Consider the following 26,248-nt stretch of genomic DNA (forward strand, 5'->3'; position numbering starts at 1 on the left):
CCTGAGATCTGGTGTGTTATTTCCATCCCGGGGGCTCTGCAAAAATGTCGTGAACCAGCAGTTGACAGATTTGCAATTCCAAAAGCACATGTGGGAAAGACCACTCGGGACAAAGGTCCTGGGACTGGCTTTGTGGGAAGAAATAGATCTTTGTTGAAACTCATTCCACTTATCTGGAATTAGTCAAATGCACTGCTACTCACGGCAAGCACAGCGGACAGAGCAAGAGTCACTATCCAGAGGGTGGGGGTTTTTCTTGTTCGTTGAGAAATGCCAAGTTATTTTTTTCAGCAGAGCATTTTCTAGAGAACACCACTATCAATCACTCTCGATGTTATGGGTAGACTTGCCAGCCCCAAGAAGGTATATGGACGCCCTAACCCCCAGGACCTCAGAACTTGACCTTATTTGGAAATACAGTCTTTACAGAGGGAATCGAGTTAAGATGAGTTCATCAGGCTGGGCTCTAATCCAAGATGACTGGTGACCTCATAAGAAGGGGAAGTTTGGGCGCAGAGACAGCCACGCTCAAGGGGAGGTGGTGTGCAGACACAGGGAGGGCGCTCTCTGCAAGCCGAACGCCCAAGCCGAGCAGCAGCCGGGACAGAGACCTGCAGCAGGTTCTCCCTCGCAGCCCTGGAAGGAACCAACCCTGATTTGGGGGTTTCTAGCCTCCAGAACTGTGAGACAAGTTTCTTTGTTAAGCCACCCAAATTCATCGTATGTTATTATGATGGCCCCAGAAACTAATACAGTCAACCACATTAACACTCCTGGTGCTTATCAACTAAACAGCAGTACTAAACAACCACAAGAACAACCACGGACTGAGGGCTGAGGCGAGCACTTTACAAGCAGTACCTCGTCAATTCCTACAGCCAGCGGTGCAGCACGATTATTCTCCCCATTTCACAGGTGAAGAAACTGAGGCTTGAAGAGGATCAAAGAGTGTGTCCTAATTATCCCAGAATATCAACATCAGGGCTTGGATTGGAAGCACGATGGGCAGTGGAAGAGTCTGGGGCTCCAAGGACACAAGTCAAGGTCACACACACACACCAAGTCGCCTGCAGAGCTGAAAACCGCCAGGCTGGGCTTTGTTCGCCCGTCATCAACAAGCATTCTGTGGGATCTCTGGTGCTGAGGGCAGAAGAGATAGACTAAGGTCCCCATTCTCGAGAGCCTCCCCGTCATGGGAGTCAGAGGGAGGCAGGGCAGTGTGTCACGCCACGCGGAGACAACCCTCTTGGTTAGGAATAAGGTCATCTTTCATTTATTGGCTACTCGCCTGTAGCTTTGTGCCGAGGACTATGCTATGTTCATCGTGTGCTTTCCATCTTTCTAAGGGGACAACAAGCATACGGGCAAGGACTACTGTGACATGCATCATACAGCACACAGGACTGATGCTGGCTAGGTCAGACAGAGGACCTAGGGGCACAGATAACAGGCTCTCCCAGACTCCACTATGGGCTGGCATGTGCTGAAACGGCATCAGAGAGGTCGAGGGCAGGAGAGGGTCCAGAGAAGCAAGGCCTGCATGCTGGGGGACGAGGGTAAGCAGAGGCCTGGAGGAAGGGGTGGCTCTGCGCACTTGGGCAGCAACGCCGCCTACAGCAGGGGATCCAAGAAGGGGAATCATGGTAGATTCCGTGGGGGGCCGAGGGCAGTGAGTCTGAATGTCCTGCTCAGGGACTGGAATCTTCCTGAGCCAGGGGAGTCGTGAAGGTTGTTCAAGTGAGCGGGGCAATGTGCCATGCAGAGCAAGGATCTGGAAAGATCCCCCTGGTGGCGATAAGCACCCTGGTCTCTAAGATAAAAAAAAAATCTAAGGTCAATGAAACTGGCTAGATGTTTTCATATGTGTGTGTGTGTTTGGTAATAGTCCAGAGGCGAGGCAGGCCTGGACAGAGGCGGTGGCCGTGGGATTGGAAGAGAAGGAGGGATGCAAGAGTCTTGCACAGGGGCACCAGCAGTGCCTTTCCTGTCAGGTGAGAAGGAGAGGACACGGGGCTGGGACGGCGACTCCAGGGAGGCAGGTTCTGGACTGGAACTCTTTCCAACACCCTACAACTGCTGTGTAATTAAGACAAATGAAAATCTTTCTTCAAACCCATCTGCCTTTCTGGTGTGGTGGTGGGACATAAAGCCAAGTGGTTCAAAAGCACACAGTCCGGGGTCAGAGGGCCCCAGGTTCAAATCCTGGCTCTCCCACTTTCTATTACCTGAGGGCAAGCTACTAATCCCTCTGAGCCTCAGTTTTCTTATCTGTAAAATGCTTAGGATAATAACCCTTCTGTCACAGAGACATTGTGAGGATGTGGTGAGCTAACCATGTAACGTGCTTAGCACAGTGCCTGGCACAGATGTGATTGATGCAAATCTCACATTATCATCTTGCTGTCATTATGATCATTATCTGACTGAGTGCTGACAATTAACATGCAGCCAGGATCTCAGCTTGAGCCCAGCACGCTCTGCGTGAGATCAGGGGCCCATCTGGGCTGGGCAGGGGAACCAAGTACGGAGAAAAACAAACTGGCATTTAGTTCCTCATGCAAATGTCCCAGTGCTAATCTCTTAAGCATTTTCCTCTAACTCTTACATTTTATTAGCCTCTGAGTCTATGCTATTTGATTCAAAATCATTGCCTGGTAAACACCTGTTCATAACCAAATATCACAGAGGTCAAAGTTACAAATAATATAATAATCAAATGATGTCATGTTTCCCAAAATGTGTTCTGTCAGATATTAAGCCTTCACTCTGCTCATTTAAGGGAGAAGAGGAACTCCAAGAGTTTGGGAACATTACGTAACCTCTTCACCATTCTGTTTTGCAGATTCATGCTGCACATTGCTATAGTAAAGGCTGTGAGAAGACATGAATGAAAACCTATGTAACATCACGAGACACCACTACATACCCATCAGAAGGGCTACAATCAATAATTAACAGACAATAGCAAGTGTTGACTAGGATGTGATGAACTGGAACCCTCATACATTGCTGAGAGGAATGAAAAAATAGTTCAGCCACTTTGGAAAACAGTCTGGCGCTTTCTTAAAATCTGAAGCATACATTTGCCAAATAACCCAGCCATTCCATCCTAAGACACTGAGAGAAACAAACACACAACAAAAAAAAAAATAGGCCCCCCCACAAAGACTAATACATGAATGCTAAAAATGACATGATTTGCAATGGCCCCAAACTGGGAACAATGCAAATGTCCATCAACTGACGAATGGATAAACAAAATGTGGTGTATCCCTGTGATAGAATAATAATCAGCAGTTAAAGGAAAAAGGTACTGATATATATACTATGACATGGATGAATCTCAAAAATATTATGCCATGCAAAAAAAGCCCAACACAAAAGACCACGTACCGTATGATTCCATTTTTATGAAATGTCCAGAACAGGTGAGCCCACAGAGACAGAAGGTAAGTTAATGGTTGCCTGGGGCTGGGGGTGGTGGTGGAGACGGACTCTAAGTGAACTTGGAATTTTTAGGAGGGCAGTGATGTTCTAAAACTGAGTTACAGTGATGGTCACACAACCCTGTAAATGTACTGCCTTGTACACTTGTGAGTGGATTTAATGGTATATAAATGATACCTCAAGAAAGCTGCTGTTCTTCCCCTCACCAAAGAAAAAAAAAACTTGTTGAAATCATGATGGGCATCTTCCCCCACGGGACCGTGTTAGCATCGGTGGAATACTGGCTCTTCCAAACACTTAAGTATTGATCTTGTACCGAGAGCCAAAGCTCTGTTCATCCTAGGATTGTGTCGTGTCGTGAAAGCCCATTTGGTGAGCATCCTGGCGTCTATTTGCACGTGGGACCAAGAGCCTTCCACGGGAAGAGAGGATTAGGGAACACAGCCTGGCCAGGGCCCGGTGGGTGGCAGCTGGAGGGAGGGATAACTCTGAGATTTTTCCACCAAATTCAGTCCACTCTTCGTGGTATATCAAGAGCTCAGAATATAGCAACCTGGGTGCAAGGAATAATGAAGACACCGGCATCCTCAGCACCCACCCTGGAAAGCTGGGCACACTCACAGGCCCCTTGGCGGGAGTCAGTCACGGCTGCACCTTCGGGTGCATTGGCCTTGATGGGAGAGTCCCCGCAGTGAGTCAGGGCAGAGGACAATGGCGGTACATTGTGCTGGAAGGACTAGGGCGCCCACACATGAGAGCGTCTTCGGTACTCCTGAAACAGCGTGACAGGAATGTAGGGGGAACTCACGCATACGGAGCAAAAGACTAAGAAAAGGTTATTTAAGAACTCTGTGATAATTCTACTTGACACCAACAAGGGACAGGAAAGCCAATAATTCAGAGGGGTACTAACGAGATGTCAGAAGCCTCTTACGTTAAGTTCCCGTCCTGCTTGTGCAGGTCATGCCTGTGATGAGCACTAATAGAGGGCAGGGGGTCTCAGTACAGAATCTTGTCAGTTGTGTAAGAGGGACACCACCGGACCCTGGAGAGAGGACTAAATTATAGTCCTACCCTGGTCATCAGGTCATCATGGGACCCTGGTGAGCCACTCACCTTCTGAGGCCACCTGTTCCTTGCCTCTAAAATGAGGGGCTGTGCTGGGTGGATGATTTCTTAAGGTCCTTCCCAGAAATCAGACTCAGTATTTTTTTGAGGATCTGTGACAGTGCTTGGAGCCATGTAAGTAATGCAGAAAACATAGTTGTTGTTATTATTATTATTATTATTATTATTATTATTATTATTATTATTATTTTAATTTCTAGGATAATGTTTATTTTGAGTTAAGTGCAACACTTAATAATCGGCTTACCATTTTTGGACAATTTGATAGCCCTTTATTCTTAAACATTTAAAATTACTCTGAGAGGTCCCATGGCATTATGCACATATCTCTATTATCACATTATATTTTAGTTCTTTGTCTTTCTGCCAGAAGACTTGTGAGCAATTCTAGGATAGAAAAAGCTCTGGCTCTTACTTATTTTTGAAACCCCAGCACCAAATGTAGCATCTTTAAACATAGAAGGTCCAGGAACATGTTTGCTCAATAAAGGATGTTAATGGTTATTCAGTGTCTGGCTGAAAGCAAGTGAAAAATAGCCCATGGGCTGGAGCAAAACCCACCCCCACCCCCCGCCCTCCCACGAGCTCGCTATAAATAGACCAACTGGTCTACCTTTGTCTGAGAGAAAAAAAAAAAACAAACTTGTATCAGCTGACATCCTTTAGACGTCACCTTTCACAAGGAGCCATCCTGTCTCTTCCTTCCCTACCGGCCTTCTGTTAACACCAAGTCCCCAGCTGAGGTTGCCAGGGGTGTAGTGCCTCTCAGACTGCTCAAGTTATTTGTGATTAACTTCCCAACTATGAAATATGTTTTACCACCTGCAATGCTTCCTGAAATACAACTGCAGGATGTCTCTGGGGTAGGTGACATCAATCCTAGGACTGAAAAGATGAAGAATATCTGGCTGGTACTGGGAGACAGTGTTCTCTGAGGCTTCCAATAATCACTGTCTTTGTCCCACTTACAACAGTGTCTTCTCATTAGTGTGACATTTAAAAGTACTTCTCTCTTCTTAGCTGAATCACCCAGCTATTTCTATTGTGTTAAAACAGAAACCTAGTTTCCAAGGTGTGAAAACAATTGATTATTAAACAAGAACCAAACCATGTTGGAGGTAGGGGGAATACTTTCAAGTAATATCAAATCTTTTAAAGTAATGCCAGCCTTAATTTGACTATTCAGAATGGTTCTTTGTTCTAAAATACAAAAGTGAGATAACAACTTATGGAGAAGTATGTTAATCCAAGTATTATTTAGAACATCAGACCTGGAAAACAACCCACATATTAAACAACAGGGGCTGGGTAAATAAATGTTAGCATATGTTACAGTTAAATATTATGGGGATACAAAAAAATATGTTTTTTGAAGGTCTTTTTCAGAAAAATAATTGCTATAATAGCAGATGAAAATGCTAGGTAAAGCATATATTTATATCATTATACCAAAGTCTCCATAATATATACATTGCTAATTTTTGTTTACTTACTACAAATGAATCTGGCAGGATGATCCATTAAGACAATGGTCCAATTCCCTATTCCTGGTGATAAGGATGCCTTCTGCTCTCCTGGTACAAGGAGAATACCTTTCACATGGGATACTGGTTTCCTGCTTTCCAGGGGAAGAAAGCAGGGTCAGAGCATCCTCCTTTCACTGGCTGTTTCTTAAGTAACTTTAATTCAAAGTAATCAATAGCCCAATGCGGCATCATTTGGGGTGGTACATTCTGCTCTCCTTCAGTCGTGTCAAATTATCTAATGATGGGATCTACTTGGGAGTTAGTGAGTCTGGGGGGAGCTTAGGGACATTAGGAGGATGGCTGGAGATACAGGTGGAGAGAAAGATGGCGCCAGATTGGGAAGGCCCTTGAGTGACCACAGAGGGTGTTCGACTAACTGACACCTCGAATCTTGAGGAGTGAAGCCAGCACAGACACACTGTGGGCTGGGCCAGAGGAAAGAAAAGGAATAGGACTAGTTTTTTGTTTCCATTTTGTTTTCTTTTTCTCCTGAGAAGGATTATTTCCTTTGGAACGAAAAGTAGGAGCTATTAAAACGGAACCCTCTGTGCTGCCCAAATCCATGTGGAGGCTCACAGAACACCCCATGGGCTTATCTGAGGGAACATTTACAGAGAGGTGACACTGCTGGTGGTCCCCAATCTCCCAGAGCAAGAGAAGGTGTTAGACCTGCTGGGCATTTCAGACACATTTTTTTTTCCTTCCCCCCAAGAAGGTTTCCCTCAAAAAAAACCAATTCTACTGGTTGAAAGGCCAGCTTAAAGAAAAGAAACAAATAGTTTAGAACATGACACCAATAACAGAATTGATTACAGCCTTGAAAGTGGCCATAGCCATCATCAGAAAAAGCCAGATACCCACGATCCCCTTCCGGTGTGGTTTACGGATTTTGCCTGCCAACCCTAATAGCTTTTGTTTTTGACATGAGCCAAAGAAATGGGGTCTGGAGACAGGCCCTCCCCCATCCCATTGGCCCCACATGAGGGCATCTCTCCCCTGAATTACCCCAGCACCAGGAGCCCACCCACCTGTACACAGCCTGACTAAAACCTCTCAGTGATTCCTCAAGACCTGCCAACCACTGTCCTTAATTTGGCTTGACGGTCCCTCACTAAACACCCCTGCACCCTGGCCCAGCTTGTCTCCCTTTCTGGTAGCCCCTCCCTGGGGGACCAGCCTCATAAATTGCCATCATGTCAGTCATACAGATCTCTGGGGGGCAGGGTGATATCAGTGCCAGGTGCCAGGGACACTGAGGAGACTCTAACGAGCTCCTGGCCTCAGGCCCCTCATAGTCTAGTTAATAGACATTTTACCAACCCTCAGGAAGGTGAAGGAAGGGTCCTCTCTTCACAGATAACATATTCTGCCACTTCTGGCTCCTTAGGACTTTTGGAAATATATCCCCAAAGTAAAAATACAGAATGGACAGTAAGTGATTTATTGCTCCAATAGCTAGGGGCGCTGGTTGAAAATGTGGACCTCTTCCTAAAAAACTTTATGGACACAGAGCTATGAGGAAAACGAAGGCTGGCAGATAGACAGACTCAGATACATGGTATCAAGGAGGATCCAGGACCTCCCCAGAGGTGAGTCTGAGAGCCGTGGCTGACTGGATGCTATCAGCCTGCTGCTCCCCCGGCCCCTGGTGACCTCCACCATATTTCTCATTTCGTGGAAACCATAAGCAGAGGCTGCATAACTTATCTTAATCTTATCAGTCCTATGCATGTCCCCAAAATAATAATTTTTTTAAAAGCTTACCCCAATTAGTTCAACCACTATGGAAAGCAATATGGAGGTTCCTCCAAAAACTAAAAACAGAAATACCATTTGACCCGGAAACTCCACTCCTAGGAATTTACCCAAAAAAAACAACTTCTCAGATTCAAAAAGATGTATGCACCCCTATGTTTATCACTGCACTATTTACAATAGCCAAGATATGGAAGCAACCTAAGTGTCCATCAGTAGAAAAAGTAGATAAAGAAGATGTGGTACATATACACAGTGGAATATTATTCAGCCATAAGAAAGAAACAAATCCTACCATTTGCAACAACATGGATGGAGCTGGAGGGTATTATGCTCAGTGAAATAAGTCAGGCAGAGAAAGACAAGTACCAAATGATTTCCCTCATTTGTGGAGTAGAACGAGGCAAAACTGAAGGAACAAAATAGCAGCAGACTCACAGACTCCGAGAAGGGACTAGTGGTTACCAAAGGGGAGGGGGAGGGGAGGCTGGGTGGGGAGGGAGGGAGAAGGGGATTGAGGGGTATCATGATTGGTGCACATGGTGTGGGGGGTCACGGGGAAGACAGTGTAGCTCAGAGAAGACAAATAGGGACTCTGACATCTTACTACACTGATGGACAGTGACTACAATGGGGTGTGGGGGGGGGACTCGATAGTGGGGGTGAATGTAGTAACCACATTGTTTTTCTTGTGAAACCTTCATAGGAGTGTGTATCAATGATAACTTAATAAAAAAAAAAGCTTACCCCAGTACACTCGAATTCCTGTCTCCGTCTCCTAATTATTATGGAATTACTTAGCCTTCGGGTGCGACTGGCCCTGCGGCTCTCCTCTGCACAACTCCCCCAAATTTCATTGTATTACTTCCCCTAAATTAGTCCCCTCCTCCTTCCATTCTTACCTCTAATTCAGCTCTGGCAAAGTATAAACTTTGTAATTAGAAAGGGCTAAAATGTTGCCAGGAATGCAAACATATTTAGTGCTGGAGCCTAGCGTTTTGTACAGTTCTGGGCTCCACTCCAAATCCTAGAGTCATCGCGAAAGAAAAGGGGAAGGAGAAACCCTTTAATGGGCTTGTAGTGCATGTCAGGAGCTTTCTCGCACACCATCTCATTTAGTCCTTCACAAAGACCTCAGGGCAGATTTAGGTAACAGGAGCTCAGAGAGGCCAAGAGAATTGCCCCAGGTCACAAACGGAGAAAGACAGAGGCACATTCAAACCCAGGTCCTTATCTCACTGCCTCTGCCGTGGTCTTTGGGCTTCCCTGTACGTCACATCTTGTCTTAGTCTGGCACCTGACAGGCTCAGTTGATTGGGTGATGAAATTCCTCAACATGTCCCTTTCCACTGCTTGGCTTTCCTGTTGATATCACTCCTATCTGGCAAAAGGACAAATTTCAAATGATGTCAAGAATTTAAAGAGCTCTGCTTAAGCCACCAAAGGTAGTTATTGCCACAACCATTTGCTCTTGCAGCTGAGTGCGTAGAGCGTAAGCAGGGGCCCCCTCGTATCCACCTCTGTCTCCCACGGAGCAGGCTGTAGGACTTTGCATTGACAGGCACTTAACAAATATATTATTATTAAAGAAAAATAAAGAGAAGACTGGATTCCTGCCCAACTGCAAACCATGGCAGTGGAGACCCAATTAATCCCTCCTTTAAACTGTCTTGGAATCTACAAGGAGCTCTGAGGGAGCCATGTCCTGGAGTCCTGCATGAGACAGAAGGGAAGGACAGCATTTTCATCGCCCTGCTATGCCTATATTGCCTTATTATGTAGAGGGTTGTCATACTCAAGGAGAGAAAAAGATGAATTTTGAGAGGCCCTGGCACGGGTATTTCCATGGGCTTCTCAACAGCTCGTAGAATCGTCCTAGAAACAGATGGCACATCACTGCCACATGCCGCATGAAGGACAGTTTCTGCTCAGGCGCCATCCAGGGTCCACCCCCAGAGCTGTCTGCTGCCATCCCCGGGAGCCTGGAAATCACATACACGATGTCTTTCTGTGTTCCGTGACTATGCGACTGTCATTAGCCAACTGATCTTTGGAAACTTCCACGTCTGAAATCACCTAACCCAGTGTTGTTTTCTTTTCAAAGGGGAAAAAATATATTTCCCTCTTTATCATAAACCCCACAGTAATGATCCCCCCCTAGAGATCTGATGAAAAAAGAGGTCATTTGCAAGCTGTTGTGCATATAAATAGAAGTGAAGATACACAACTTTTAGCAAAATGCAAGTGGTCTCTGCTGGGGAATTTGAAGCCAGATGTTCCAACGTCAAGCAGTTCCTACGACATCAGAAAAGCTACGGCTGCTTCTTCTGGGCTCCAGACCCTGGCTACACTAACGCTGGCCAAACAGGATTGACGGACATGCCCCTAAAAAAATGGCTTTTTTGCATTAACTGAACAAATCACTCCCTCGGTGGGCACCACGCAGACCACACATGCCATTTTCTGGTGTAGGAACTAGAAAGACCACCTCCTGGGGCAAATCTTTGCTCTTGACACAGGATGCTACCCGCAAAGGTATTCTTCAGTCCCACCTTTTTTAAAATTTTCGGCAGAATCATGTTTTAAAGAAAACTGCTTGGGGTTACAGAACTGAACAAGGGATCTTAACATCAGAACATCAGCCTTGCAAATTTCTAAATTGATCAGAGACCCATTTTCCCTCCTCTGGACTCCCCTGACTTTAAACTTGCTCTCTTTACCACATAATGGAGCCAAGAGGAAAGATAACAAGACACTAACTAGGTCTGGCATTTACACCCTTCCGAGCACATCTGTTGATAAACCAGAAGACACCGCCATTCTCCTCTTCAAGTATGGATCCCCTCACTCCCACTCATTCAGAACAACTGAGTGACTCCCAGCTTCTAGCAGGCACTGCCCACAGGGACACCAGATGGATGGTCCTTCTCAAGTCCCAAGCAAACTGAAAATTTTCAACTTGATTATAATCCAAAGACATTCCCCAAGGGGTTTCTGACTTACACTGAATTGAAGGTCAAAATAGTAATCATAGCCAGGCCTTTGAAGAGCAGCCCCATGTGCACGGATCAGTGCACCATCTATATATGGAACTGGCATTCATATGGCTATGTGTATGGAGAACCTTCTGCAGGAGTGAATTTCCTTACCAAACTATTAGCAGTAGTTTCCTCTGGGAAAGGCAAATCAGGTGCCTTGTACCAAGACAATAAAGCTTTCTAGAAGCAGGGGATACAAAGGAGACAGAAGAGGGAAAGCCACTGCAGTGAGAATCCACCCACTTCTTTCTACAGCACAGTGAGTTAGCAAGCTTTTAGCAAATGCTTATTTAGAAAACAAAAATGCAGTCCCATATTTCAGCCTTAGATCAATCTGGCTTTGAATCCAAGTTCAGGTCTCGAGCAGGTGATTCAGCCCCTCTCAATGTCAGTTATCCCCTCTGTACATATTAGTTCATAGTGTGGTGGTAAGAACAGAGCAAAGCTAAGTAAACAGATAAATAAGCACCAGCCGATATATGTAATCCCAATTAATATTACCTGTTCTCATCAACTTTCAACACGTCGCATGTGTGGGTTAGTTTTTCTCCTAAATGAGTATCCCTACTCAAAACTAAAAAATGTTAGACATTTCAAAGAAACGAGCAATTCTCGTCCTGCACCATCCAGCAGAACTCCCTGCTCTGCACATTTCAATAGCCACCCTTCACAACTGGCTATAGAGAACTTGAAATGTGCTTAGTGGGGCTGAGAAACTCAACTCATGTAAATACAAGTGTAAATATAAGCAGCCACGCACGGCTAGTGTCAGACCGTAGGGATCTAGATCCTGCCCCTATCACCAGGCTCTAAGGAGATTCAGAGCATTAGGGACTCAGCCTAAGTTCCCAGTTTGTTAGAACAGACCTCACCCTAGGCCTCAGTCCTCCAGAGGGAAGACCTTGGTCTACTGTACCCCACCTCTCCTCAAGGAAAATGGCCAATGGAAGTGCAGATAAAATGAGAGTTCCTGTGGCCAGGATTCTCACCTGGCCCTGGCTGACTAGCTCACTGCACCCCTGTGGGCAATACATGGCTGTTGACTCTCTATAAAGAGCCCCACCCAGTGCTCTGGGTGCGACATGGTGGCAGGGCTGCAAGGCTGCAGGAGAGCAGAGCAGAGGCTGGAGTGGTGGCAGCGCCGAGGACAGAGGCCCAGAGGATGGCTGTGCAGGCAGAGGGGCCCAGAGGCAGAGACCTGCTTGCTGCATGCAGACTTGCTCTGAGTGAACGGGATTCTAGTGACTGACCTGCCACCTGGAAATAAAGTTGGGTATAACCCTTTCACCCCAAGAACGTTTTGCTGTCAATTTCTTTCATCATATTGAATCCATAGTGAACTTGCCCGGGGCTGAAACCCACTGGTAAGACAGGACGGAAACTGGATTATTTTCACTGAAAGTATAGGAAGCCCAAACTGAGCCGTAGCAAGATCACATTTAGAATACTTTAAAATAGAAATCTTAATAGTGTTTTTGAATAAAAACATAAAAGCATTTCATCACAAAGGTTTAAGCCGGGAAACTTTATAGAGTTATTTGAATTTCAATAGAACAGTCTGGATGCTTTTGAAAATGCTTCAATACATAATGGAATCCCGATAGTAGAATTCCAAGAGGTGGGGATTTCCTTCTTTTCCTTTCAACCTAGGCTACTGCCAGGCTCACCCTATTTTACCCTGAACCACTACCCCTCAGCTATGGCCTAAGCATCCTGGGCAGCCCGGCACGGCCCCCACTTGATAAAGTCCCCAAGGAGAAAGGCTTGCAGATCAAATCCAGTTCTCGATCTTCACCGGCAAGCTGGGACTCTCAAAGAACGGCGTTTGGTCTGCGCTCTTTGTGCATTACACCAGCTAGAGTTTCTTAGCAGGGAACTGATTGCAAAGTCAGGGCAATGCAGTCAGGTACTTACTGAAGTTTACCGTAGGGGGCGCTGGCATGCTGCACCCAGGCCCCCACCCTGGCCCCTCACTCCCTCGCTGCTGGGAGAGCAGTTAGCTGTCAGTCCTGCCTAGAGACTGACCTTGCTCGAGGCCATGCCCCTTCCCAGAGAAGCCTGAAGTCAATGCCAGCTTGACTTGGGGACCCAAAGGCCAGGCCCACTGCCCCAGGGCAAGCCAACCGTACCAGGCCTCTCCAGCGCCTCCCCTCGCTGGGGTGATGAGACGGCTGCCCACCTCTCCCTCTGCCAGGCCTGCTTCTTTCACATCCTCAGATTGGCTGTGAGCCAATCCCTCTCTGCTTCCCAGGGAATCCACCTGTGACAGGTGATAAGGAAAAAATCTGAAATGTCCTAAAATCAGTGACATAAGAGCAGGAGAATGAGGGAAAGAGACAAGGGACGGTAATTAGTCAATAGTCACGGGCTGTAGCTAACCAGAAGCTCCACATTCCCAGATGATGTCAGTTCAGCCAACATCTAGAGGGACCCCAGAGCCACCACAGCCCCCTGGCACGTGACCAGTGTCTGACCACCACCAATAACCAATCCATGAGCCCTCTCTACGGACTAACCACCAATCCCAGGCTTTCCCCACATCACATCAGCACAACTTCCTTATCTATAGCCAATAATAAATTTAGAGAATGTTCTTTCCTTGAGACCCCTTATAAATGTCCCCTGTTCCTTGAGTCTGTCAGACAAGCTGTTTCTGTTAACTGGCCTTGCTGCTGGGGAAGCAGAAGATGCCTGTCCCGGGACTCAGTCCTTTACCTGGCTGCACCTATAAAGGGTCCATAAATCCTTTTATTCCAAAGTCTCTCAGTCTCCAGAGGTTCTGATTCATCGCAGGTACTGTGTGTCAAGCGCTCTTTTCAGGATTTATGAGCACGTACTCTTAGAAGTAATCACTATTATTATCCTCATTTTAGAGATAATAAAACTGAAGCTAAGCAGAAATAGATAATTTTCCCAATGTCACCCCTGTGGCTTTGGGAGAGCTTGTGAAGGGTACAAGAGATAATGCTTCTAATAGTGACTAGCACCACCTCATTCACTGATGGTTTTCATTCAGCCTATAAATATTTATTGAGCATCTATTATACGCTGAGTGCTACTCTGAGCACTGCAGATACATCATTGAGCAGGAGAGTAAAGTCTCTGCCCTCACAGAGCTAACATGTGGGACAGACAAGAACTATACAAATAAACCACTAAATGGAAATGTCGGATGAGTGCTGTGCGCAGAAGTCAAGCAGGTGAAGGGACAGGAAGCTATAATGACGAGGATGGAGATATTTTATGTAGGGAAGCAAAGGAGGACATCACTGATAAGTTAACATTTGAATAAAGAATAGAAGGAAGTGAGAAGTGAGCCATGTAGATATTTGGAGAAAGAATATTATAAGTAAAGAGGGCAAGAGCCAAGCCAGAACAATGAGAGAGAGAGAGAGGAGGAGAGGAATTCCATGACCTGACAGATTTTAAAAGGCTCACTCTGGCTGCTGCTGTGCTCAGGATAGTCTGGGGTTGGGGGGGACATGGTAGGAAGCAGGGAAGCCAAATAGGCAGAGTCTTCTGCCATAATCCAGGCCAGCAACGCCAGCAGCCAAGACCAGGCCAGGATGATAGGGGGGCAACTGCCGGACCCAGGTCTGTGCTGGAGGTAAAGCCGTGGTTCGCAGGGGGAGCAGACGTGGGATGTGACAACTGGAGAAGGGTCAAGGATGAGTCCAAGGTTTGGGTCCTGAGCAGCTGGCAGGCAGGAGCAGCCTTGAACTGAGATGAAAGAAATGCGTAGGAAGCAAGCAGCCCTGTCTAGAGATGGCGCAGGAGCTGGACAGGTGGCTGATGCAAGTTCGCTGTGTTTAGGGACACACAGGACGGCGTGCTGGTTGTGAACACAGATTCCACAGCCCAACTACCCGGAACTGAGTCTTAGCTCTACCACGTGTGACCTTTGGAAATGCACTGCACCTCTCTGGCCTTCGTTATTCTCATTTGTATAATAGCTTATTTGTACTTACCTCATATGCTTCTTAGGAGACTGAAATGAATAAACATATGGAAAAGTGTTTACAACAGAGGTTCTCGTGTAAGAAGCACCATTTTAGTATTCAAAAATAAAAACTAGGCGCTCAAATAATGTCAAACTTGAGAATTCACATGCAGTTTGTGGGGGAGGAAAAAAGTTTTTCTCGATCTTTTTAAAGTCCCTGACTTGGTCTGAAAATCAAACTGACAGATTAACAGAAGAAAGGCAGACATTTATTTCATGTAAGTTTTACAAGACATGGGAGCCTTCATAAGGAAATGAAGACCCACAGAAATAGTCGTACCAGAATATATTTACGCTCGTTTGATGAAGAGTGGGCAGTCGTGTAGAAATATGATAGCTTAAATGGTACAAGGTCAGTGTAGTAAACTGGTGAAAATGTAGCCGAGCCTGTTTGTCAGAATTCTGGGCACCCCTTTGCCTCAAGAGATAAAGATGCTCTTTTCCTCCACGTACAGGGAGGGCACCTTTCTCGTGAGGGTTTTATGACCTGCTTCAGGGGAGAAGAGGGGAGAGGGAGGTCAGTGACTTTCCTGTTTCTGCTGCTTTCTCAAATTCCTTCAGCCTAAAATCTTCAATGTGCCCAGGTGCCATATTTTGGGGTAGCATGTCCTGAACCCCACCAGGTATGAGTTGGTGCTCAGCAGGGGAGATTTACTGTATGTGAAGCCTTGCTTCCCAAAGGAGGTGAATCCTGAGCTTGACTTTGAAAGGTGGATACAGGGTAGCAAGACAAGCAAAAGGAGGAGGAGGTGGGGGGGGCATTCCAGAAAGAGGGGCCAGCATGTCCGTTTCCCCGAAAATACAGCCATGTGCAGTAAAAGCCAAACATAAAGTGATAATCTTATGATGCTTATATTAATTGTCCCTGACACTGGGAATCTGTGATGTGTCTAAAGAGAATAAGAGAACAACTTTCAGTTCATTTCTGCAAAATAAACAGACCTCAGCATAGTACATCTGACCTCATGGTCTGTGTTCATTGAGTTGGACCAGGGCTGCCACCACTGACCACGTGAAATCCCCTATTGTCATAGTAGAGTTTCCAACAGCTGCTCGGGGGCCCCTGTGACACCCCCGAGTTCCCTTCCTTATTCTCCAGCCACGTGTGTTCAAAAAGTAGTAACAGGAGCTAGCATTTGCCTGTTTTCTAATTTCAAAAGTTCACATTACTCTGCTTCACTATTGCAAAGACCTTTATTAGTACCTGTTTTCTCTAACCCAAAGAGACCAGAAGAGGATTTGTGCTTTTACAAAAATATACGAAACAAAAATAGAATTCCGCAGTTGTGCAGCAAGCATTACAGAGGCAGTGTGCACCCCTAGCAGTGAGAGGGGCCCCGCCAAGCTCCTTCCCCAGGATCCACACTCCCCAGCACCCAGCACCAGAACTCTGAACTGTGTCTGGGAGCATCTGTGCTTTATCTCAGTTTATTTCATGCATCCATTAGCAAGACGTGTCCTAAGGTATCACAAAAGCTTAAGAGAGGTTATTTTGGGAGCCTGGGAATGCTCAGAATTTTTTCCAAATAAATTAGTGGTAACCACTTAAATGGTTTCTGCCATCTAAGTGCCATTTCTGTGTAGAAAAGTTTTCATAGGAATGCTCCACTTTCAGATAGCAGGGAACCTTCATATTTGAACAGGTTTCAAGGCCATATGGCTCAGTAAATATCCCTGAACCTTACTGTTCCTATCAATTCTGCTGGAGAAATAGCATTTCAAAGGTCAAAGGCTTGACTCTGGCAGAGCAATTCTACCTGGATCTCCGTGAAACAGGCCTCAGAGATCAAACACAAAGGACTCCCTCAGCAGAAACCTTACCTCTCGGTAAATTATCAAATATCAGAACATAAGCACTCAGAGAGGCTTGAATTCACACGGGATCAAGGCAGTTCCTGGGCTTTTTCATGCACCTTAGATACATAAATATGGAAAGTCTTAACCAACAGTAGCAGATACTTAAGAAGAAAGCCATCCTCCGAACTGTTGGAGCTGGCCTCTCTGGCCAGGCCGCCCACCTGGAGCCCCTGGGCCCTCGGGCGCAGCCCCACCTGGTCTCCAGTCAGTCATGAGAAGCACACTTAACCACCCAGCTACCAGTCTGTTAAGCAAACAGCGTGTGGACAGCAACGTGTTCTGAAGGGGAGCAGAAGACGCCACCCCACATATACCACTTTGGCGTATTACTTTTTTTGAGCTGAAGACAATTGGAAAGAAGCAGATGTAAGAAAAGCTTTCTGCCCTCCTCCTTTTTACCTAAAAGCAGGACATAAATATGTAGACGTGTCCACCCTTTCCTTTCTACCAGGAAGGACAGAAGCTAATCACCAGAGAGAATTCTAGACCCTTATCAGCCCAGAGGAGGCAACAGAGGAACCTACATAACCGATCTGACTAACTGGCCCTTATCCTCCATTAAAGTTTCCCCCCCATGTTTTGCTGTCCCACAACTTGCTGCCCCAGAAGCCCAGTCTTTTCCATTTTCTTGTCACTTCTCTAAAAATGTTTTGTTCTTTTGTTAAGCTGCTATAGAAGCCTGAGTTCTAACCGCCCCTTTGAGCTGCTCAGCACTGGGTAGTACACCCACGTATATACGTGCACTGCACGTTAGGTAAGCTTCCATTTGCTTCTCCTGGTAACCTCTTTTCTCAGTCTAGTTGACAGGGTCCCAGCCAATGAACCCCAGACAGATAGAGGAAAAGAAAAATTTTCCTCCTCTACAATTGAAAGCTGCTCTCATCAGCAAATGGCCTCAAATAATGGCCTTCAGCCCTCACTAACCTACCAAGCCCTCATCCCCACTGTACATGTCCAGAAACTTCTACTGGGCCTCTGTTCTATTCCCTGGCCTACCCATTGCCCTGCCTGGGTACTGAGACCCAGGTCCCTCTAAGGTTCTTCTCAGCGCTGACTCCCTGTGGTCCTGATTCAACAGTGACAGGCTTGGAAATAAGCAAGGAGCACCACTGCCTGCCACTGGGATTCTCAAAGCCCTTTCTCTGCTCCAAGACACCTGAGGGCCTAACGTCTCCATGAGGTACCACAGTTCTGACAGCAGTATTTAACAAGCAGAACCAAGTCCCATTTGCTCCCACTCCAGGTGGGGGGATGTCAGGGAGGGAGAAGACCATGCTTTGCTCACCAAACCACCTGCATTCACACCATCCCCACCACCTGGATCCTGGCTCCCTGAGCACGCGGGCCTAGAGCAGTGTATGTGACCCCCCATTTCCACCTCTGCCTCCCCTCCTTTGGCAAATCTCATATCCACTCATTCCCAAATCCTCATTCTTCTCCCCAGGGAATGATGACTGCAGTTCAGAGTCAATTATTTTCTGCAAAGTCTTCCCCCAAGATTGACTGAGTTTAACTCTCTGTAGCTTACATGATAAGAAGTTCTTATATTCAAAACAGAAAATCTATTTTGTAATAAATATGCTCTTTCCAACTTTAAATATGTATGCAAAACCACAGGGGCTTCTGCCAGTCCGAGAGAGGTACTTCTGCATAATGTGAACCACGGCTGTTTATGACGCCTTCACCAGATCAGGCCACATTCATGCAGCAGCTCTAGTCGGGGTCAGGCCCACATTGAACACATAGCTCTAAAAATTAGAATTTAGATCTCCAGACGCTCTCCTTGGGCAAAATCACCACAGCCAGACTGTTGCTTCCCTCCATTTATCCCATGCTTACCCCTTCCATTTCCTCATCTTCTGTGGCCCAGGCCCACCTACCCGTACCATAAGCCTTTCTACTCTTTAAGGTAACAAAGTCCACAACTCACTTAAAGAGAATATATGTTTAGCTTTCTGCTACAAACATAATACTCCATTTTGACAAATGCACTCATTTCCTCTAACAGAGCTCAAACACAAACCTACACACACATGTGTATCATGGATAAAAACCAAAAGCTGTCATTGGGAAGACAAAGCAATTAGAAAATTTGCTCGATGCCAACAGTAATGTGTTTGTTCGAATGGGCCTTGGTGCCTTGATTAAAGCATGTCCTTTTCAAATTTTATTCTATTATGAAATTTCTCTTCAAATTCAGAAATAGGAAGAGAAAATAACATCACATAATGAATAACCTGCCCGTGAACTTACTTCTCAGCTTTATTTAACCTTAACATTCACCTTACTGACTTTGCTTTCAAAACAAAGGAAGATATACAGAAATTCACCTCCAAATATTAATATATATGTCCAATATGTTTTGCATATTTTTAAACTGTATATAAGTGGCATCATATTGTAAGTATCCTTTCTTGCTAGCCCAACATGATATTTTAGAGATTTAGCCATAACATTATGCAGTTCTAATTAATTTGTTTTAACTAGTATGTAGTATTCCCTTGTACACCTCTCTTGAATATTCTATCTCCTTTTTATGGCGAATTATTTTTTTTACTATTAAAATCAATGTCAGCAGCATCTCCCTATGTTAACTGATACTGACTTTGGCTAAGGCCAGCCTCCGTCCTCTATCAAGGGCAGGGCACACAGGCCTTTCTGATGTGCTTCCATCTAAGACCAGCATCAATGGCCTGAAGGCTGAGCAGAAGAGGGGCAAACTCCATAGCCCTGGGATTAGACAGCAACATCCCCCTGCAGAAGGGCCATTTGGCACAGCCTGCATGTTACTGATGCAGTGTAAACACACAGTCACCACTCTTACTATCACCTGCCAGACCTCATGCTTGGCTAACATTCCCAGGGCTCCCCTCCTTGGTCTCCTCTTTAGGGTCACCCTGCACAGTGACACTTCTATTCCTTCACAGTCCCAAATGGCATAGCACTCATTTTAGTGAAATTTCGTCTCAGCAAGCCCATGCAGGCACACCTTGTTCAGCAGGCAAAACAATGTTCCTTGATGTAGAAATGGAGGATAATTCATACCTTTGCTGGTTTTCTTCCTCTCTGTCTCTGGTTCTTCCAAAGCATATGTGCCACATGCATATATCTCCACAACATCCCTTCCTCGCCCGAAGAATCAAATCCAAATTCTCTAGGGCATCGAGGGCCTTTTACAACCTACCTCAGCTATTCATCTCATCTTTAGCCACACCCTACATCCTATCTCAGTCTGTGCCTCCCTCTACCCAACAGGGTCCTGCACATCCAAGGGGTGTCCAATGGGTCTACAAAACCCAATTCAAATGCTACTTCTTCTCAGAGGCTTTGGCCAGGATCCAGACAGACGTAACACACCACTCCCACATCTGGTTCCCCTCATCTTTGCTACATAACTGTAATGCAACAGCACTTAGAGCATCTTATTTTCCTTCTTTGTACACATGCTCATCTCCTTCTCTAGACTGTGAGCACCTTGGCACAGGGGCCCCGCTTTAGGCATCATTTTGTGCCAGTACCTGGCCCTGCACGCAGGACAGTGAATAACTGTTTCACAAACATGTCAAATGTGATTTTATTTTCCCATGACTAATTTCTAGGAAGAAGAGAATTTTAGTGTCTTGGCCTGTGTGTGAACTACTGATCTACTTTTTGAAAGAAGACACTTTTAGCAGCAGATCTTTAATAAATTATTATGAACACAAAGTCTAAAGCACTTAAACAGTTTCCCTTGGATGGATATTTTCCCTGCCTGCAGATTTTCTTAAAGAGATAGACAATTTTGTTCCAGTTGTAATGGAACAGGATTGCAGAATACAGCCTCCCCTGGGCCCTGAGATCCCAGTGCTGACAGCAAGTAAGCCTGGATAACGTCGATATCCGTAACGAGGCTGGCCGCTCTGGCAGGTCGCCGCGGAGTGCCAGGCCCTGGGCTGTGCTTCGTCTGTACTTCTGCGTGTAATCTGCCCACCACCCTGTAAGTTCAGGACGGCTCATCACATGTGTCAGCTGGAATGGGCCACAGGGTGCCCTGATTAAACATTAACGGTTATGCCCATGAGGGTGTTTCCAGATGAGATTAGCATTTGAATCAGTGGACTCAGTAAAGTCGTTAGGTAGCAAAGGTGCCCTCCCCAGCGTGGGTGGGCATCACCCAAACCAGTCCATCGAGGGCCTGGTCAGAATACAAAATAGAGAAAGGGAATCATCTCCTGGGACATCAGTCTCCTCCTGCCCTTGGACTGGGACTTAGTACCATCAACTTTCCTGCTTCCTGGGCCTGAAGACTCGGGTTGGAGTTACAACACCAGCTTTCCTAGGTCTCCAGCTTACAGACGGCAGCTCATGGGGCTTCCTAGCCTCGTGATTATGTGAGCCAATGCCTCATCATTTCTTCCCCCACCCATTCCCCTCTCTCTTCTCTCAGATTGATAGACAGGTAGGTAGGTAGGTAGGTAGATAGGTAGATAGGTAGGTAGGTAGGTAGGTAGGTAGGTAGATAGATAGATAGATAGATAGATAGATAGATAGATAGATAGATAGATAGATAGATAGATAGATAGATAGATAGATAGATAGATAGATAGATAGATAGATAGATAGATAGATAGATAGATAGATAGATAGATAGATAGGTAGATAGATAGATAGATAGATAGGTAGATAGGTAGATAGGTAGGTAGATAGATAGATAGATAGATAGGTAGATAGATAGATAGATAGATAGATAGATAGATAGATAGATAGATAGATAGATAGATAGATAGATAAACTATATATATACAAGTATATATATAGTATTCACCTGTGTTAGGATTCCCCAGAGAAACAAAACCAAAAATATATATCATGCCTCCCTCCACCCCACAGGGCCCTATGTATCCAAAGAATGTCATATACATACACACACACATATATATGACTCTTTTTCTCTGGAGAATCCTAACACAGGTGGATATTACTACTACCCACATTTTTCAGAATTAAGGGAAATAAGTCTTAAATGGATTAAGTAACTTACCCAAAGTCACACAGCTAGTAAATTTAACAGCTGGCTGTTGAACTCCAGAGCCTGAGCCTGTAGCCTCTAATTAGGTTATACTGCAATAGTAGACAACCAATAGGAACACTGCAACACTAGAAAACAAGCCTCTTATTTGTAGAGCATTTTCAAAGCCAGTTCACACTGTGCTGCTGACTTCAATCTCACAACAACCCTGGGAGGTCCATCAATTCAGTTAGCAGTCTACCTTCCCATTTTATAGAGCAGACAGTTATGAGTTGAAGAATTTACAGGCCATACCCAAGGATCCATGGCTAGTAAATATTGTATCAGTTAGGACAGGCTAGGTTATGCTGGAGTAACAAATATGCCCCAAATATCAGTGACATATAACACTAAATGTTTATTTTGCACCCATGCTACACACCCTCCATGGGTCTGCTTGGGTCCTGCTCCATGCCGCCTTCATTAGGGGACACAGGCTGGTGGAGCAGGAGCAGCCTCGATCTTGAACGTCGCCGTTACGGCAGAGGGGAAAGAGAACATGGCAAACTAACGCTGGCCCTTTAAGTTCCAACCACCAGGACACAGGTCATTTTCATTCGCATTTCATTAGCCAAAGCTAGTCTTATGGCTAAGCTCAACCAAGCAACCCAAATAAGCTCATGATCCTCCTCCAGAAAAGGGCAGCACAAGGTCATCACAAAGAGCAAGGACATAATGTTCTAAACTCAACTTGATAGCCTCCCTTCAAGTCAGTGAGTTTTTCCAAGTAGAGAATTCCTTTCATCCCTGCCTGCATCCCCAGTGGGTTTGTTGAACGAATGAATCCTTGTCAAACGAGTTCCCAGAACCTCAAGGTGCTTCAAGGTCGAATTCAATCCCCAAGGCTGAGTTTTTAGGAAAGTTCCAGAGAATGAGGGCTAGTTAAACTAAATATATGTATGCCTCTGACTCTGCAAATTCACTTCTGGTTATTTACCCAAGAAAAGCGAGTGCACAGGTCCATCAAGACCTGGATAAGGACGTTCACGGTGGCTTTGTCCACAAGCACCCCAAACTGGAAGCAACCTAGCTGCTCACAGGCATTCTCCCAACTTTATCAGCACAGGAAACAAAGTCCCTGAGGCTCAGAGCCCTGAGTGGGCTAGCCTGGGGTCACACCTTTACAAGGCAGAGCTGAAGAGGGAAGCCAAACATTCTCATGCCATGTAGTCACTGAACCAGGACTCCTGCTTCTCTATCCTACCATTTCTGCCTGACTGAAATATTGTCTTCTCTCCCCAGTTTCCCTAGTATAAGATGCTAATAGAAACTGCCCTTGACTGATCCCAGCTGACTTGGCCTAAATTCAAATCTCTCCTGCACTGGCCATCCGCTGTCGCATCCAGGTTGGCCAGACTCCTCCCAGAAAGCTCACTCTCTGATTCATCCGTCCCCTGACGATTAGTTAGCTCACACAACCAGGGCTTTGCAATTCCCACATTTACACTACAAAAGGAGAGGTACACTTGGTGGGTTCTCTTGGTTATAATTTAGGCTTCTTATGCCTAAATATGCTGGACTATGGAAGAAAAAAATGAAATTTTTTTCTGGCCTGCTGTCTCTGAGACGACAAGCACATTCATATCATTTAAATCTATTCCAGTGGTCTTTTTTGTGGTCCTTCTGCAAGCACTTCACTTGAGAATTAGTCCTCATGTTAATATAAATGGACAGATATGAAAGCTGAGTACTTTTCTGGATCTCAGATGTGAGGCAACTTTGAGATGATGAAAGCTGCTTTCATTCTGTGTTGGCAAAATGTCCCTGTGCTTTTCTCATATCCTTGGGTTTCTTCAAAGGCCTTAAGATTTTTTAAATGCCTGGTGTGGGTGCCCTCTTAAATCTGCCTCTTCCTGCTTAGACCTGGCAAGTAGAGCCACCATCTGCTCTGCCCCAAGGAAGAGAAGAAAGCACAGAAGGTCTGGGTCTTCCCAAGGGGGTTCCCTGGCTCTCATGTTGTTTTGTTTTGTTTTTTTAAATATTCAATTTGTAAAATGTTAAAGTTACAGCAAAGCAAAGTTAACCCTACTTCCTAGGAAATGAGAGGATCATACCATACACATCAAGTCAACAGGTTCATTTTTCAACAAATGTTTGTGGAGGCACCACTACATGGCAGGGCACCAGGCAGGCCTGGCAAACATTCCCTAAACAGATGCCCCTCCCATAACATTTGTAGGGGGGCTCCTTCCATCTCAATGCCCTCTCAGGATCACCTCTCCTGACTCCCCTACTCACTCACTCCTTAGAGCTGCAGAGGGCATGCACCTGAGCAAACACAGGTGCCTAAGAAGCAGATGCCTCACTGAGTAAAAGTGACTGCTGTGTATTAACACACAGAAAACAAATTCATGACCAGATTTGTTTCTTTTCCTTTTTTTTTTCACTTCAGGGAAGAAAAGTGGCAAAGAAGTGTATGGTATGAGAGCAGCCATGAGCCTGGAAATGACAGGTTTGAACTACCCAAGCCAACTCACTACATCAGGGACAGTGTCCATCCTGCCCTACCTCCAGAGCCTGCACAGCAGGTGCTTGGAAAATAACACAGCTATTTCAAGCTAGGAGTAACATGCCTGTCCCTAAGGCCCATATCGTAAAAAGAAGCTGCTAAAATTAATTAATCTGTCTATAAGAAAAATTATCTGTGATTTTTTTACAAATGGAAAAAATTGCAGTGAATTCTCTGACCTTGTAAAATAGAAGAAAATGTGATCTGGTCTCCCCCTTTCTTCCCATCCTTTTGTAAAAGGAAGAATTTTGTCAAAAGTTTTAGAGCCATAGTAGGGGCTGCTCAGTGACTATTCTTGCCAATAAAAACATCAAGAATATCACATGTTCTCATACACTACTTCATCAATTTGTTTTCATATCTACTATTAAAATACATACTGATACTATTTCATTTTACATACGAGGAACTTGAACTTCAAAGAGGCCAAAGTTCACTCCCAAGACTGACCTCAGGCCTTATAAGAGAAATAGTAGATGCAAGAAGTCATCTTCAGTCTTCGGCAAAGACTAGCAGGCCAAGGCCAAGACCTAGTCAAGAAGGAGGTTAGAGGAGACTGACAAAAGTTTGGCCAACGAGGGAGTCTTTTTCAGTCAAAAATAGGAATAAAAAAATATATACCAAAAGAAATTCAGAGTAACAACCTTAATATCAGACTAAATAGAATTTAAGGTAAAAGTTATCATAAGGATAAAGATGTATGACATATGCTAGTAGAAGAAACACTAGATTAAGGAGCTACATCAAGTCATGAACACAGTGCTCTAAATAATACAGTACCAAAATATATGAAGCATCATTGTTAAACTTTCAAGAGAAGGAGGTAAATCAACCATTGTAGCTGGAGATTTTAATGCTTCCTTCTTAGAAAAAGATAAAGTGCACAAAAATATAAGAACTAAAGTAGTTTACATGTATAGGTGTGTTGATATATATAAAACATTTACCAAGTTTACAATGTACCAGCCTCAGAAACTGCATTCATATTAGTTTCTGAACATAATGCCATAATATTAGTAATCAACATTATATGCCTGAAAAATAAGAAATATTCTGCCTTGGAGAAAGATGAAATACAAATGGGCAGTTAGATACCTGGAACTGAATGAAAAAGAAAGAACTCTAGGTAAGTACTTATGAATATAGATAAACACTGATTAACAAAAAACTACAGCAAACAACATACTCAATGAGAAAATTTTACATGTATTTAGTTAAAGATCAAGAAAAGAATGCACACCTTTACCACTTTATCACAACTGTACAACATAGTATTGGAGGTCATCACCAAAGCAATTAGACAAGGAAATGAAATAAAAAATAGAAAAGACTGGAAGTAAAAAGGCATGATAAGCATTACTGATGAGTGATGTGATCACTCATGAAGATTATTCATATAAATGTAATAATCCAAGATTGATGAAAGATCAACATAGTAAATTGAATAACAATTCTCTATCAGTGATAACTAACAAGAAAATATAATTTGAAGTAAGATAACAATCACAATAGCAATCAAATCTACAAAGTATCAAGAAATTATTCCAAAAATGAGTATACAAGACCTTTGTGGAGAAAATCTAAAACTCTGTCAAAGAACAAGTTTAAAACACCTGAACATATGGAGAGATTTACCATATGTATGGGATCACACCATTATATACAAAGGGGAGTTTTCTTAGAATTAGATGGTTTTGGTAAGTTGCTTTGGGGAAAATTGACATCTTTAAGTCAGAAGCATTGAAATACATATAAATATATATATGAGTATATATATTAGCATAGGTACATTAATATGGGTAGATCTTTTAAAATAGCACTGAATGAAAAAAAGGAAGAAACAGAATAAAACTACGGTGTTATGTCACCTCTGTATATAAAATACATTAAAAGAAAACAATAAATATGTTGTATGAATATATGTAAGTGGACTTATTAAAC

The 26,248-nt window shown here is 44.5% G+C and overlaps 1 protein-coding gene across 5 annotated transcripts in view; it reads right to left on the reverse strand.

Annotated features, from left to right (window-relative positions):
• SV2B (synaptic vesicle glycoprotein 2B) overlaps nt 1-26,248 on the reverse strand; it is a 158,788-nt gene that overhangs the window by 68,651 nt on the left and 63,889 nt on the right. The window contains exon 1 of one of the 5 annotated variants that reach the window (XM_036931875.2): nt 4,564-4,665. The exons of the other annotated variants lie outside the window; for them this stretch is intronic. The gene's annotated coding sequence lies outside the window, so the exon portion shown is untranslated. Of the gene's footprint in view, nt 1-4,563; nt 4,666-26,248 lie in introns of those variants that run through there. 5 annotated transcript variants of the gene reach the window in all.

The sequence above is a fragment of the Manis pentadactyla genome, chromosome 18, assembly GCF_030020395.1.
Source record: "Manis pentadactyla isolate mManPen7 chromosome 18, mManPen7.hap1, whole genome shotgun sequence".
In the NCBI taxonomy this organism is placed as follows: domain Eukaryota; kingdom Metazoa; phylum Chordata; class Mammalia; order Pholidota; family Manidae; genus Manis; species Manis pentadactyla.